The sequence below is a fragment of the Anas acuta genome, chromosome 7 (genome assembly GCF_963932015.1).
Source record: "Anas acuta chromosome 7, bAnaAcu1.1, whole genome shotgun sequence".
Classification (NCBI taxonomy): domain Eukaryota; kingdom Metazoa; phylum Chordata; class Aves; order Anseriformes; family Anatidae; genus Anas; species Anas acuta.
Window position 1 is genome coordinate 32,820,488 of NC_088985.1, and position 14,222 is coordinate 32,834,709.

Here is a 14,222-nt window from a genome sequence, read left to right on the forward strand (position 1 = left end):
TCTTTTGTCCTCTTTACTCTTCTGCCCTTTAAAGTTTCCGGAGAGCTATCAATTTTTGTATTTCTCCATTTCATGTTTACTGGCTGCTGTCACTTTTAATCTAGTGTGTGTGCTTAGGAGAACTCTCATCTTTTGTCACAAATGTTTCCTTCACCAAAAGGTTTAGTTATTTCCAATATTTGACAGCTTTCTCATTGCGTTTTGTGACTGATTGTAAGAATTTTGTTCTGAAGTTGGGAGGAAAGTTGAGGTTTTTAAAAGCAATGAGAAGCTATGCATTGGGTAGGATTTTATTTTGCAAAGCATAGGAATAGCCTACTGTCAAGTGAGGAAGAAAGTCATGATACAATTGCATTTTTCAGAGTTTTTTCATATTTTGAACATATCACTGCCTTATAATGCCTAGTAATGAATTCAGTGTTAGTAGTGCAGTGACTGGGTGCAAACAGGACAGAAATTTCATGTTGGTTTACACACCAGAACTTGTCTTATCAGTGTATGAAAGCTTGAGGTGGGCGAGCAGCTCTTTGACTGTGAATCTCTTCCTGAAAGACTGCGACAATAAGAAAGGACAGATGGAGCAATGCACAGAGCTTTGCTCTCCCCCATAAATCCCTTCTTTTCCTACCCCTATACTACATGGAGTGAACAGGAATGTACTGCTGGTCAGGACTAGGAGGATGTTAGGAGTGCATAGGAGCAGGAGGGAAACAGGCGAAGCATTAGGTCTTGGAAAGAAGTCTCTGAATCATACTGATTCCTAGAGCTCGAAGTTGATAGACTTTATATTTCATTAAATTCACATTGAACATCTTTCTTGAGACTTCTCCATGCTAAATGTCAGGCATAAAAATAATGGGCTGCATACTAGCCAATCTTCACAGGTTTTTTCTTAAAACCTTGAGTAGTGATTGCTCTTCAAAGGCTGTAGAACTTTACACATTCAGCAAGGCAGCTGGTCTGGGGAAGAAATCACTCCCCTAATTTCTAATATTTTGACCTCACTTAACCATGAGAAATGCAAGTCAGCAACTTTTGATAGATTTTAATTAATTACCGTAAGGTAATTAAGCAAAAAATCAAACATACACCATATGTCTGGTTTGCAAATCTGTGCACCTGCAGTGTGTGGGCAGGGGAAGGTGGGCAGCTCTTGTGGCAACTCAAAAATATAAGTGAAAAATATTTTTTCTTTTGGAATAAGGAGAATGAGTGTTTTTCAAAAGTGTGTAAAAGTTGGTGGAAACCCAGAATTCAATTTTCTGTTTCCTCTCTCCTGAGGGCAGGATAAAGACGGTAGAAAAGGGAGCAGACCTGTCTGCGTAGAGGAAATCCAGAAAGTCTGTGAAACTATGTGCATTTTGACAAATGTCAAGCAGTTGTTTTGCACCTTCAAATTTGAAAATTAAAAAAATAATGTCAGTATTGACAATTTCCAGTAGGAAAATTCTGTTGAAACGAAGCAATGTATTCTCGAACTCTATTTGTCAATCAAAAGCTGTCTTTGATGGCGAGACCAAGAAGATACCTTGGAAGTTCCGTGCAGTTTTGTCCAATGAACTCTTTTTTTTTTTTTTTTTATTTGAAGCACCACATCTATCATAGTACAAGGATTTTTTCTAATAATTTTAACAAAGATTTATTAAGGTCTTCCTGCTTTCCGTAAAACATTTCTGGTTGAGAGAAGATAAGGACTAGTACTTGGCAACACCATGTCAGGTGCAGCATGTCATCATAAAAAAAAAAAAATTTTTTTTTAAATTAGTTTGATAAGAGAAGACTATTTCTAGCCTATAGCAATAAGGCATATTGGGAACTGGTATTAATAGCTGAAGAGCCATTTGCTTAAGAGTGGTTGCTGAGGGAGGGGGAATGTCAAAAACAATACTAAAAATACAGCTTCAGGAAACTGTAGAGCACCTCCATTTACCTGGGATACTTTCTGTGGAGATTAATAGATATAGGCTGCAGCAATATGAGGGTTAACTTACTGCAGGAAGTGGGCTGAGGAAGCACTGTCCCATGTAGAGCTCTCCCTGGTAGAATGCTGAGCTGTAAATGGAGGATAATAATTATTGCTCATCTAGCTAAATTCTTGTGTTTACTGCATGTTTATAAGGCACCATGGAGATGAAAGCTATTATAAAAGTGCTGAGTCTGATGATTAATTGGAGAGCTCAGTGGTGTTCATGGTGCACATCCTTTTTCATGAATACACAGGGTGGGGGCTCAAAGTGAAGGCTGTTGCTTTTACAATGAAGGTGATGAACCATTGTAGGGAAATAATTACTGTGTGTAAAGTGCTGAGAAAAGGCAAGAGAAAGTTGCTATTCCATCACATGCTTGGTGCTATTCTAGTTTTTTTATAAAGCAAGAGACACTGTCAATATAGATCCTTCTCTCTCCAAAGAGGTTTAAATACCCTGATTTCAATTGTATTAGACTGAGCTACACCAACTGATATTCTTGTGTTATTTACAGAAAATTTCTGTTTATCTAGTATCGTGCAGGGTTCGATACTTGCTTACAGAAAAGAAAAAAAAGATCTCATTTTTACATTTTTATGAGGAGGGAACATTCAGTCTATATCCTGGCACTGGGGTTAATTTGTGAAAACCAAAGAGCAGCTACGAGGATGAGGTTAATGAATGATATTTACTGCAGTACATTGTGCTTCTAAACAAGTAGACAGTATATACAGGTGAATAAACTTTGAGTATTTTGTAAAATGAAGCTATATAAGAGCAGCTATGAAAACACTACATGTAATTGTGATAAATTAATGAATATCAATGCTTGAACGATATTTGAGCTACAAGATACTCATTAATATGAATGTGGTTCTAAGTTTAAAAGCTCGTTTTAAATGTAATAAAAGGAATAAAATTGTTTTTTCCTTTCTATATTGAGTTATAAAACGTTTCATGGTTCAGTAGGTGAAGAAAGAGGATCCTTAATTGGGCAGAAAAACATGTCTATGTCACTAAATATATTGTTTCTATTTCATTTTTAATTAGGATGGCACTGACCCTATGTGTACCTAAAAAAGATGGTCTATATCAAGCAACGCTGATCTGTTTGCATATTTTTCTAAACCAAAATCAGTATTAAATTTGACATTTGGCATAAGAATTGCTAAGTCTTTTAAGAGTTAACTGTAAGCCACATAATTTCAAAAATGTTTAGAGATTTTAGATTGAGTTATTATTCTCTAAGCTATCTTGAAGTTGGAAGATGAGCTGTTAGCATAAGATTTGACATTCTGATTGGATAATGTCTTGCTGGTTAAGTGTATCCAGAAGGAAAATCAAACCAAAATACAGGCATGTGATACTGAACTTTACTCCTTAGGTGAATTTCATTGTAAGACTTCATTTTTAAAGTGACTGAAACTGTGTTCAATAAAGTCCCTAAGCATGTGAAAAAATATATAGAAGGGTTTTGCTGAAGCAGTGCCCATCTAAGGCATACCCAATGTCAGTGAAGTATCGCCAAATTCTAGTGGAGAATATAAGAAAAAATTGTTTTCATGTTATTACCATTGTTTTAAAAAGCAATTTGTGCTGCTATCACAGATTGCAAGTTTTTTATAATCATTTTTCCCTTCTGTATTTGGGAGAGCCAATTTATTTAACTGAGCACTCTCTGGGAGTGACATTGATAAATTGTACTACAGAAAGAAGTGAAAATACTTTGTTCTCATTTTTAATTTTCAGTGCCTTTTGTCTTTTTGCATTTTTTTTTATTATTTTCATAAATTATATAATAAGTAGAAACAGTCACAAAACATTTAGACTGAAAATGAAATATATTTATTATTGTTTAGGCTTAATTCTAAATTTCAAACAAGATTTATGACATTTTGCTTCAATTTTGACTAAGAAAACACAGAACTATCCAATGCAGCTGTCAAACTGTTGCTGTGAATTAGAAAATTCTGAAATTCCTGATTTCAACTGAAATAGTAACAGCATATGAATAATTCTTTCAATGTCTTCTAGTGGTTTGACTTCCGGAATAGGGAGTGTAAGAAGATGCATGAAACAAATTAAAACTTCTTGAATCTGGTTTTATACTAATAATCCCCACTGGGTGTCATGGTACCATTATACATTCCTGGATGAGGAGTCTATTGGGATACCATGGGTTTTACCAGGAGGTTGTTTTCTTCTCTCTCTTAACTCATTCCCTGTTGCTGGAAGCTGGATCTTCCTTCTGGGGAACCTCAAGATGGAGATTGCAGTGGAAGACAGGGCAGGTTCCCAGTGACATCTTCAGGACTTCTGCTGCATCTCAGCCTCTTCCCCCTGCTATGTAGATGCCCTGATCCTTCCCTGTGTGGGCACGCACATGCCTGAGACATGGAGGACAGCTACTGGATGGAGAAATGTGACTTGCCTCCTGCTCCTCTTCATCTCAGACCCTCCAAGGGAGGAGAGGGAGACATTGAGTGAACACTGCCCAAGCCAGGGTAGAGGCAGAGATGTGAATGTAGAGGAAGAGGATTGCTAGACCAATACCATGCAGGACAGCATGGAGAAAGCAATTTTGTGGTACTGTTCTATTACTGGCATCTGGGAACTCTGATTGCATGACTGGTAAATCCAAATCCCCGTGAAAGAAATTTGGGAATATCAGAAAGCTTTGGCATCGCTTCTATTTTTATCTTGGATAAATGTTTGCATGGGATGTGGTTTCATCCAGGCTGATTTTTACCTGTCAGGAGATATTTATAAAGATGAAATTGAAAAAAGAGTATTCAAAATCAGTTAATTTTTATGTAGCTGGGTGAATAGGATCAAGCAGGCCTATCTTTGACCAACCGCATTGGAACAAGTGGTGTGATTCTGCTTAAATACTTTAAATATATAATGTTAATATATGCATAGTAGAATATGTGCTTACCATATTAATACACATATGGATCTGTTTTCATGACAGGTTATGAATTTATATGTTTGTAACTGAAATATGAAGATAGCCTGTTGGCATTAGATAAACTATAAGATGCAAAGAGCTAAAATTAGTATAACCAAAATCTGTTTTCACATAAAATCTGTTTTGGGACTCGCTTGTTCCTTACAGTTGTAAGTTTGTACAAATGCAAATAAGATCAAGAGTTGCAAATGATTACTGTAATGTAACATCCTAATAGTCTGTACTCAGTACAATTATTTTGTTGACACACATATAAACTGAATTGAAAAAAAATAAACTGCCCAAGAGCTTTCAAATATACGGATGATTGCTGGACTTGAGGTCAACTGAGCCTATATTTAGCACTGGAACATTTAGTAATGACAACTTCTTAAACTCTATTAATCTCAGTAAATAGGAATTAATTTTCTTTAAAGGTTTTTAGAAGCAGAGTGTACTTTTTCTTCAGCAGACAGCATTGAGCATGATTGCCAGATTACTTTTTGTTTTTTCCTAACACTAATTCCTGATATCAACTTCTAAATCCAAAATTTGCTACTACTTTATCACCTGTAATGTACACTTATCTATTTTTGAAAGCATTTTGAATTATTGCCTGTGGACTTGGTGATGATTTTGACAACAACTGAAAATGCGTATATATATTTCTAGGCTAGCTCTTCACAATATCTTCTGTGATGAAAGGTACAGATATAGATTGAAAGCAACCTTGTCAGCTGGTCCTTATCAGCAGCTTTCTGCTGTCTCTGGAGAGCTGATCTTGGCGTGACTGAGTTGCAGAGATATAGAAAAATCACTTAACTTCCAATTATTTACCAATGTTGGAATGGAATATTTTGTAAATGCGCTTCCAATCCAGAAGGTTTTGACATTCATTTATAAATGTTCTTGCTTTCTTTTCAAATATACTCAAGAAGAAACAAAATTCTCTCAAGGGATTAGTAGTACAGGGACCAACTGAATGGATGAGGTCTATAGGAATGCATACAGTCACAATATGAATATGTGATGTGGGGTGAAAAAACACTTCATTGATCTGACATAATGAGATTGTGTGACCCTATGTCATGATGCTCACTTTCAAAAGGAAGACTGTAGTCGCTGACAACCCTAATAAATTTAAACCTGTTCCACTAGTGACTAGATACTGTTATAGTCATGGCTTTGGGCAAATGAATGAATGAGTCTCAGCAGAATTTCATGTAGACATGAAGTGAAACATGCTTAATCTGTTTCGAATTCCTACATTAAATCTTATTGACTTTATCACTTAAATTCATGTTTGTTAGTAAAAATTCTTTATGTCCTCCAGGGTTGGTTGGTTGTGTATTTTTTCGTTTGTTTGTTTTTCTACCTTTATTCCTTTGGCAGAACTACTGCTGAGTCTCAGTTTTTTTTCAGTAGCATATCTCTATTTACTGAACTTCTATTTTGGAAGAAATCGCATTAGTGTTATTTCTGTGTGAGCCAGAAGACTAACAATTGCTTTTTAAACATGCTTTTAGCATATGCCTAAAATTGGCAAATTTGATTTTTTCCTTAAAATGACTGACAGATCTATGAAGAAGACAATTGCTAACTGAGGTTGTCCTACAAAGCCTTCTGAGGAAGCTTCCATGTTTGCAAATATTTTCAAATGAGCATATGCATTAGCTCTGCCTCTTCGTATGGTCCCCTGGAACTGGAAGGCAATTTGTAGTCATATTGGTTGTAGTATTAATGGCATGGGTGCTGTGGCATAACATGGAAAGAGAACTGCACCACAGGCAGTAACGAACCTTAGAAATCAGAAGATATGAAAAACAGTCCGCCTAAGGGAGTGTAAGCATTGTAAGTATTAGACATAAAACAAAACAAGTGGTCACAAAGGGGAATGAGGGTCAAGGTGCAGTTGGATGTGGACAAGCTGGGTCCTGTTTTTGACTTGGCCAAAAGTTTGGAAGTGACCTCAGCTGAGGCACCTAAGGACAAGCTTGGGGCTAAAATACCTCGTGTTGTGTTAACCCTACTTGAATGTGCCTAGCTTCATTGTCTTCTTACCCCTAGTCTTTGTTACACATGTCTAAATGGCAATAATAACATTTCCAACACTTTCCCCCCATGCAACTTCTCTGTTTTGATTGCCATTCTAAGTTCTTCACAGGTGTGACTCTTATAGCTTGGGCAAAGAGTGCCAGGGACTTTATGTGCAAGAGCACTATGACCATGATTGGTGCTTCTAGATGTTACTACAGCTATATAGCATAATATAAAAACTACTGATAAGTATGCAAGGATCCTTACTCCGAGGATTTTTATGCAATGTGATAGTGTTCATAAAACTATTGCAATGTTGCAGATGTTTACAGTAGGACAAAATTTTGAGAGTAGAGATGGTAACGTGAGAAAAGGGTGAAAGATTTCTTTTCAGCTGAAACACTTTTTCAAATTCATTTAAGCCTTTTTAAATCCCCTTTCTGTATATCTTGCCCATACATAATCCTATCTGCATGAGTAACTGATTAAGAGAAATCAATGTTGTATTATACTATACTGTATATTACATACTTAATACTGTATATTATACTGTATATGTGAAGTCTTTAAAAGGAGAAAGTCATCTGGGATATCTTTTTCAATGTGACTGCAAGTGGCAGGGAAGTGTGACCTTCAGAGATGTTAGCACCACACTCCTTTGTGCTAGCAAAATATTTTTGTACCATATAGCTTAATTTATTTTCTTGACCTATGTAACAACAACAAGAAAAACACATTTTATCTAGGGAAGGAGATGGTAATTTCCGTTTCCGCTGAGTACTCCACAATTATCATCTGACAAAGGCTAATAATTAAGAGAATATATAAAGAAGATTATTTTTTGGTCAAGTTTTTTAAAGTTATATGCAATTTGGAGATCTGACATGCTAAACAATCCTTGATTTTTCTCTTTGAATAATCACTGTGGAAAGACTTAGGAACTCTACTGCATTTCATTACTGCAACAGGTCAAAGGGGAGATCATCCGGTTCTTTAGAAAGTGCCACAGTTTTGTCTAACAGCAACACAAAAATGACAATGTATGTAATAACTTGGTTTCATTAAATAGCCGTCTTCACATCTAGACAAGTAGGTGTCAAAGTCTGCAGTGAGGCACTGCAGACCTTTAAGAGCTCTACTGACAGCCATTTGAGACAAGTGAGATGTCAAAACACAATTTTAGAGAGGACTGTAGGTTTGTTTTAAATATATACAGACACAGCAATTACTGATGTTGGTGTACTGTAGGCAAATAAAAACTGGTGTTTATGGTCACTTTTGATTAAGCATGACACGTAGATTAAAAGCACTGTCTTGTTCTTTACAGATTTGTATTCTGTACAGGTGGTGAGCATTCTGGTAGTGTTCTGTAATACATTGCTATGCATCTAAAATCTGCAGTCTAATTTGGAAGGACTGTCGAGCATAGCATTGCAAGTTAGGTGTTGGGGACTTGGCTTGTGTAATTAACTAGTAGACCCCTACAATGGAAGAAGGCTCACCAGAGATCTGCAGGGATGATATGCCCATGAAGCTTAGGGAATAATGTAGCGTGTGGTTGCCTACTGCTGTTGTGAAGAAAGCTGACTGTCTCAACACAAAGGGGACTGGAGGGTGGCCTTGGCTTGAGATAAATAGAGACAGCCTTTGTTTATCTCCTTGCTGCCTTAACATTTGGTAAATCTCAGAGAAAAATCAGTACTCTTTCACAACAGAATTTAACCAGAAACTTAACACGTGATTCCATCAAATATCTTCAAAGTTAAAAACAGAAACGTGTGGGCTCAGCTCGGTCATGTTCCAAAACTTAAGCGTGTCTTTCAGTTACTGACTATAGTAACTTTCAGCTACTTGAGGGCACAATTTAGTTTATACATTGGATTTGGCATTTATACATTTCCATCATATCAGACTAAGTTGATTATGTAAGAATCATAAAAAGAATTTCCATATACCTTGAGGGCAGTAGTATTAATAGCTGTTATTTCTTTCATTCTGAGTGATTTTAGAATTGTAATTCCACTGCTGCGCATGGTGTTGACATGAAAACAAATAAGCTAATATAGAGACTCATGAATTTGTTGTAATATATTCCCAATGTACTTCTCATGCATAATATTAGATTTAAATATAGGAGAACTTTCAGTTGAACAGAAGCATCCATTTTAAACATAAAAATTTTAGAGTAATTGTGTTATATTTTACGTATGCTACAACTTTTGTCACAGAAGGAGTGAGTTAAAACATTTATTTTATATTAGAGGAAATGGAAAGGCTATTGGAAATCCTTGAGTCAATTATGAGTACAATTTCTTATTTTCTTGTATGCTTTTATTTTTTAAAATCTATTCAATAATTGGTGTACCTGTTTTGGTTTCTCTGTCATTACAGGCTGATAGAAAAGCCTTCATTGTGACTTTATTCTGGAACACAATTGGATTTTGGTTTATTAGCTTTTGTATTCAGACTGCAAGGTGCTGTAGTCAAAGATGGAGAGAGGGAGAGTTTCTAGCCCCAGACAGGTCTGAGTTGGCCTCCACTGTTTGAAGCAGTTATTGTTGTCTTGAAGGTCATAATTGGTTTGGAAGAAGAGTGACCCCCAACTTCTTGGGGTAGATGACAGAAAGCAGAATGAAGGTGCTCAGCTGTTTCCTCAGTGAAAACATTTGTAGAGGGGAATACATGGGATCTAGGGAAACTCTGATCTTCTGGGACTAATGCTAGCATTCTAGTTCAGGGAGTTCACTTCCTAAAATGTCTATTTTCCAGTGCTTGTCACTGCAGCATGAGAAATGGGGCGAGCTTCTGAGGGACAAAACCACATCTTTGGCACAAGGAAGAATCACAGAGCAAATAATGTCTCCTGCCACTACTCTAGAATGGGAGTGCTCCAAATTATGGTGTGTGGAAGTATGGTTTTATCGTTCATGTAGAACCATAGCAAAGAATATTTTTTTTTTTCTTCCCTGTGGGTAGTGTTAGTAGTAAGACAATGCCACATTTCTTCTTTTTCTTGCTCCGGTTTTAGTTTTGCAGAAGAATGTGTGAGTCTGTGTGTTGTTCATGCAGACAGTTTCAGCATTCAGCTCCGTATTTCATGCAAATGTGAGTATGTATCTTTGTTCTCAGTCTATCCTAATAGTGATAAACATGTTACAGACCATAGGCAATTTCAGCAGCTGCAGTTAGTACTTTTCTTTGCATCCCTATGGATTAAAAACATAATAATAATAATTGATCAATTGAGACAGATTTTTTTTTTTAATTTCTTTAAATCTTTCTCTGTATCCTACTGCTTACCAGAACCTAAGCATTTTTAGTGGTTAAAATAAAGGAACCACAACAATTCTCTCTTCATTTTCCCTTGCTACTCACAGGAGTCAAACATAAGTAGATTTTACATGGCTGAGTCTGTATACAAATGTATAAAAATTGGGTATTGCTACAAATCAGCTGAAGAATACTGAAATGCTCCTTTACAAGGGAGTTACGTGGGGGGGGAGCCCAAAGGTTTCTTCATGTCTCTCTCATCCAGACATGTCACTGTATGCCTCCAAACCCTTCTCTTAATAAGGAGTCAGTTTAGAAGCTTCTAATTTTTGACCATGTGGTACAGCAAATAGCCTGATTGATGAAAGACCTGTGACCACTCTTTATTTCATCATGAAGCCCTACTGTCTTGTGAAGGCTTTGTCTGTTTGTGGCAAAATTTCTCCTGACTAATGAGGTTCTTGCTACTTCTGATGTCACTATTCTTTTTATTGATGTCAAAGTATCTCCTGTAAATTAAATACTTTCCTAATTATTGTGCTGCGTTTTTGCTTTATCTAAAAGTTTATTTTGTTGGTTGTTTTTCTTCCCACTCCCTGCCTAACTTGGTTTCAGATAATTGGGCTGTTGATAAATGTGTAATATGAAACAAAGCAAAAACAAAACAAAACAAAACCCATTCAAATATTTTTAAGTTTGTGTCAGCTACCTACATGCTATAAGCAAAAGCTCCTCCTGTATTTACGTGGCAATCTGGGCCTTCGTTTATGAGTTTAAGACCTGACTCAACAATCTGAGACCTGGAACCCAAAGAGAATTAAACTTTCATTCCCTCGGTCCTGGGGATTTCTGCCTGAGATCTGCTCTTGCTGAACCTTCTCTTCGAAGTTATCTTTCCTTCAGCTTCACAAGTCAATATAGTACACTTCAGGCTTGAACTTTTGAAAATGCTTCTTGATCACAAGGAACTCTGCAGTAAATATATTAAACGTGGGGGTATCTAGCAATTGATGGACATTGTCCTATGAGCCTGGGGGTTCTTTTTGTTATCATTTGAAGTTGGTGCAGAGCTCAGCTCAAAATTGATTGCTCTTACTTTCAATGCTGTTCTTAGCATTTATTTTGGTTGTTTGAACCTTCTAAATGCTTTTGGAATCTTACAGACTAAGATAGATCTCCATTACTAGAAAATTTTAGTTTAACAAAATGTAGCATGTGAGTCATTAGAAGCTAAAAACTGGGATGTGAAGATCAAGTGCTGATCTATTACAACTTGAATGTAGCCCCATGGAGCAGAGTTGGCTTCAAAATGAGAATCAAGATGATGTGTGCTTGGAAGCAAAACTGAGACATTTCAAAAGTATGAAGCTATCCTGTAGGTGAAAAACTTATCTGTAAAAGAAGGTAATTTCATCCAAAAGAACAACATATCCATGACTACAATAAAGCCGTTAACCCATAAGCTTTTATAGATGTATCCAACTGGCTGCTCATGGCTGTCACATCTGCAAGATGTGACCTTCCAGCAGGCAGGTAGGCCTGCTACTTTCAGAAATTTTGGGAATTCCAATATTCAACCCTGTTTCCCCAAATATGCACTTTTTCTTTCTCCTAGACCCCAAGTGAAGTATCTACATTCTGTAACCTGGGAAAATCTCTGGGGTAGTAATGTGGGTACTCTCAAATGTGATAATTTTGTGAAGATCTAGGGTAGCAAAATATTTTAAAATGAATATAATGCAGCAAAGGTCTTTCAAGAGTTAAATCAAAATGGTAGATATGAGGGAAAATAATCTTAAATCTGAGGCAAGTAACTTCGTGTCTAAACCAAAAATCTAAACTATTTCCTTAATTAGACTAAGACCAGTTGAAGCACCTGAAGAGAGAGAACATGAAAGTCTACCTCAAATTTTTATTTAGACAGCTAGGTAGGATATGTAGATGAATGCTCATTTGTGGATTTGCAGATAAATTAGATGAAATACCATCTGATTTTATTTAAACTGAGCAGAAAATGGCTGTTTCGAATTTTTGTGACTGAACATACTTTCAAGAGAAGATGGATGCCTAAGAAAAAACAGTAAAAAAGAACAATAATCCAACCCAAGGACTTCTAAGCAAATTAAATATTTCAGTATGTTAGAACAAAGAGGAACACTCCATTTTCCTCCCCCACTACTAAGCAGGCAGAGAGCACAGAAGGACACTACTTAAGCGGGGCAAATTATTGATTGATCAAACTCTTGAAAAAAACAAACAAACAAACAAAAAAAAACACCAAAATTTCAGACTCAGATGCTATATTGAAAGGATGTCTCATATACGACCTGAGACAAGTGAACCAAGAATATTGCCAAGGAATTTTCTCTACTGAGATACAAAGGTGAATGCACAACAACATTTTAGGTACACACAGAAGTGCAGACAATGATGTTTTATGGCCTGGCTTGTGGACCGTGTATTGATCTTTTGGCCTTGGTGTAGTCGAAGAAACAAGCTGGGTACATTCCCTTTCATCTGTGCCTAAACAAATGAGGAGGTAAAGAGCAGAAGTCTTACTTATTTTTCCAGTAAAAGCTTGTCTTAGGTATGGGGAGGTAAAAAGTTTAATGTGTTACAGAGAACATGAATGCAGTTCCAGAGAATGGTCAACAAACCATCACCATGCTTTTTACAGTGTGATTCCCGGTGCAGGAAAATCATCAATAGTTCAAAGAAAGAACAACTAAATAAGTAAAGCCTGCAAAAAATTACAAAGTAATTTTGATTCACTGTTTCTAAGATTTCCTTAATGTGTTATGCTGGGATTATTTCTGTGCTTTTATTGCAGTACAGGCAATTACTGTCATTCTGCCCAGAGTTGTTATTGTAGCTCTTAATACATCACTTCAGTGGCTAAATTAACAAGTAGTGCTGTAATGGACATTTTATTTGAAAAATAATTTGAGCTCAGCCTAAGATTTAATGAACCATGTGTTAGAACTGTAAGTTTATTTTCCTATCCATTTTCCCATCCTACACATAGTAATGAAATTTTATTTCAAAAACTGAAATTTTTAGTAATTGTGTGATGCCATAAGTTAGAGTTCCAAAAATACTCTTATAATCTTCTGTGATTTTTAGAGCCTAATTAATCTTTCAAACCACAAATGAATACTTCAGAATACTCACTTTTTTTTTTGGTCTTTATTATTCTCTTGTTAGCAGGGTATTTAAACCAGTATGGTCCTTCTGAAGCTCCTACAGGTCTTGTTCTTTAAAGAACATGAGCTAAATTGGAGGTTTCAGACATAAAGGAATTGGGGCTATCCCTATCTAATAAACTTAATCTCCTTGAGTTCCAGTTCTGCATCATTAAAGTAAGAATATATTATTTTTTCCCCTTTCTGTGCTGTTTCTACATGAGTTTCAGCCCTTTGGACCAAAGGCATGCTGTGTGTGTGTTGTTATAACTAGAATAGCATGGCTATTATCTCAGTTGCAGTTTGAAGGCTCTACAGTAATTCTAACCAAATAATATTAAATTGGTGGAAATATGCTGAGATACTTTGCCAAGTGCTGCCTTGAACCATGGCTCTTCAAAATGGTCAGTGCCACCTGTTTGCATCTACCTGGAGTTTTCAGAATAAATTCATGTTTTGGACTCACAGCTCTGTGAATAAACCCCAGGGTGCAACTACAGCTGGAGCAAACTTGGGTTATGTCCCTCAGTTACTCAGCATTCAGAGTGAGTTCTCCAGTGAGATTTTTTTCTTTTTTTCTTTCTGTCTTATTTATTTATTTATTTATTGTTACTTAGTGTATTTCTTATTTGTAGTTTAGATAATGAAATACCTTAAGGTATTCTGCTGAGTGAATATTGAGTAGACCTAAAAGATGTTAAAGTACCATGACAGAAAATGATCCCCTTAGTTTCTCCAGTGCCCACTCTCAAACTTACATTGCTACTACTCTTTGAGTGAACTGAACCATATTCTCAAGCCTTTAGATGTTCAACT

At 36.3% G+C, this 14,222-nt stretch overlaps 1 long non-coding RNA gene across 9 annotated transcripts in view; it reads left to right on the plus strand.

The window, feature by feature from the left end:
* The window catches only part of LOC137859668 (uncharacterized), a 124,871-nt gene that overhangs the window by 48,364 nt on the left and 62,285 nt on the right, over positions 1-14,222 (plus strand). Inside the window, exon 2 of one of the 9 annotated variants that reach the window (XR_011098448.1) lies at positions 9,983-10,059. The exons of the other annotated variants lie outside the window; for them this stretch is intronic. This is a non-coding gene — a long non-coding RNA (uncharacterized lncRNA). The remainder of the gene's footprint in view (positions 1-9,982; positions 10,060-14,222) is intronic. 9 annotated transcript variants of the gene reach the window in all.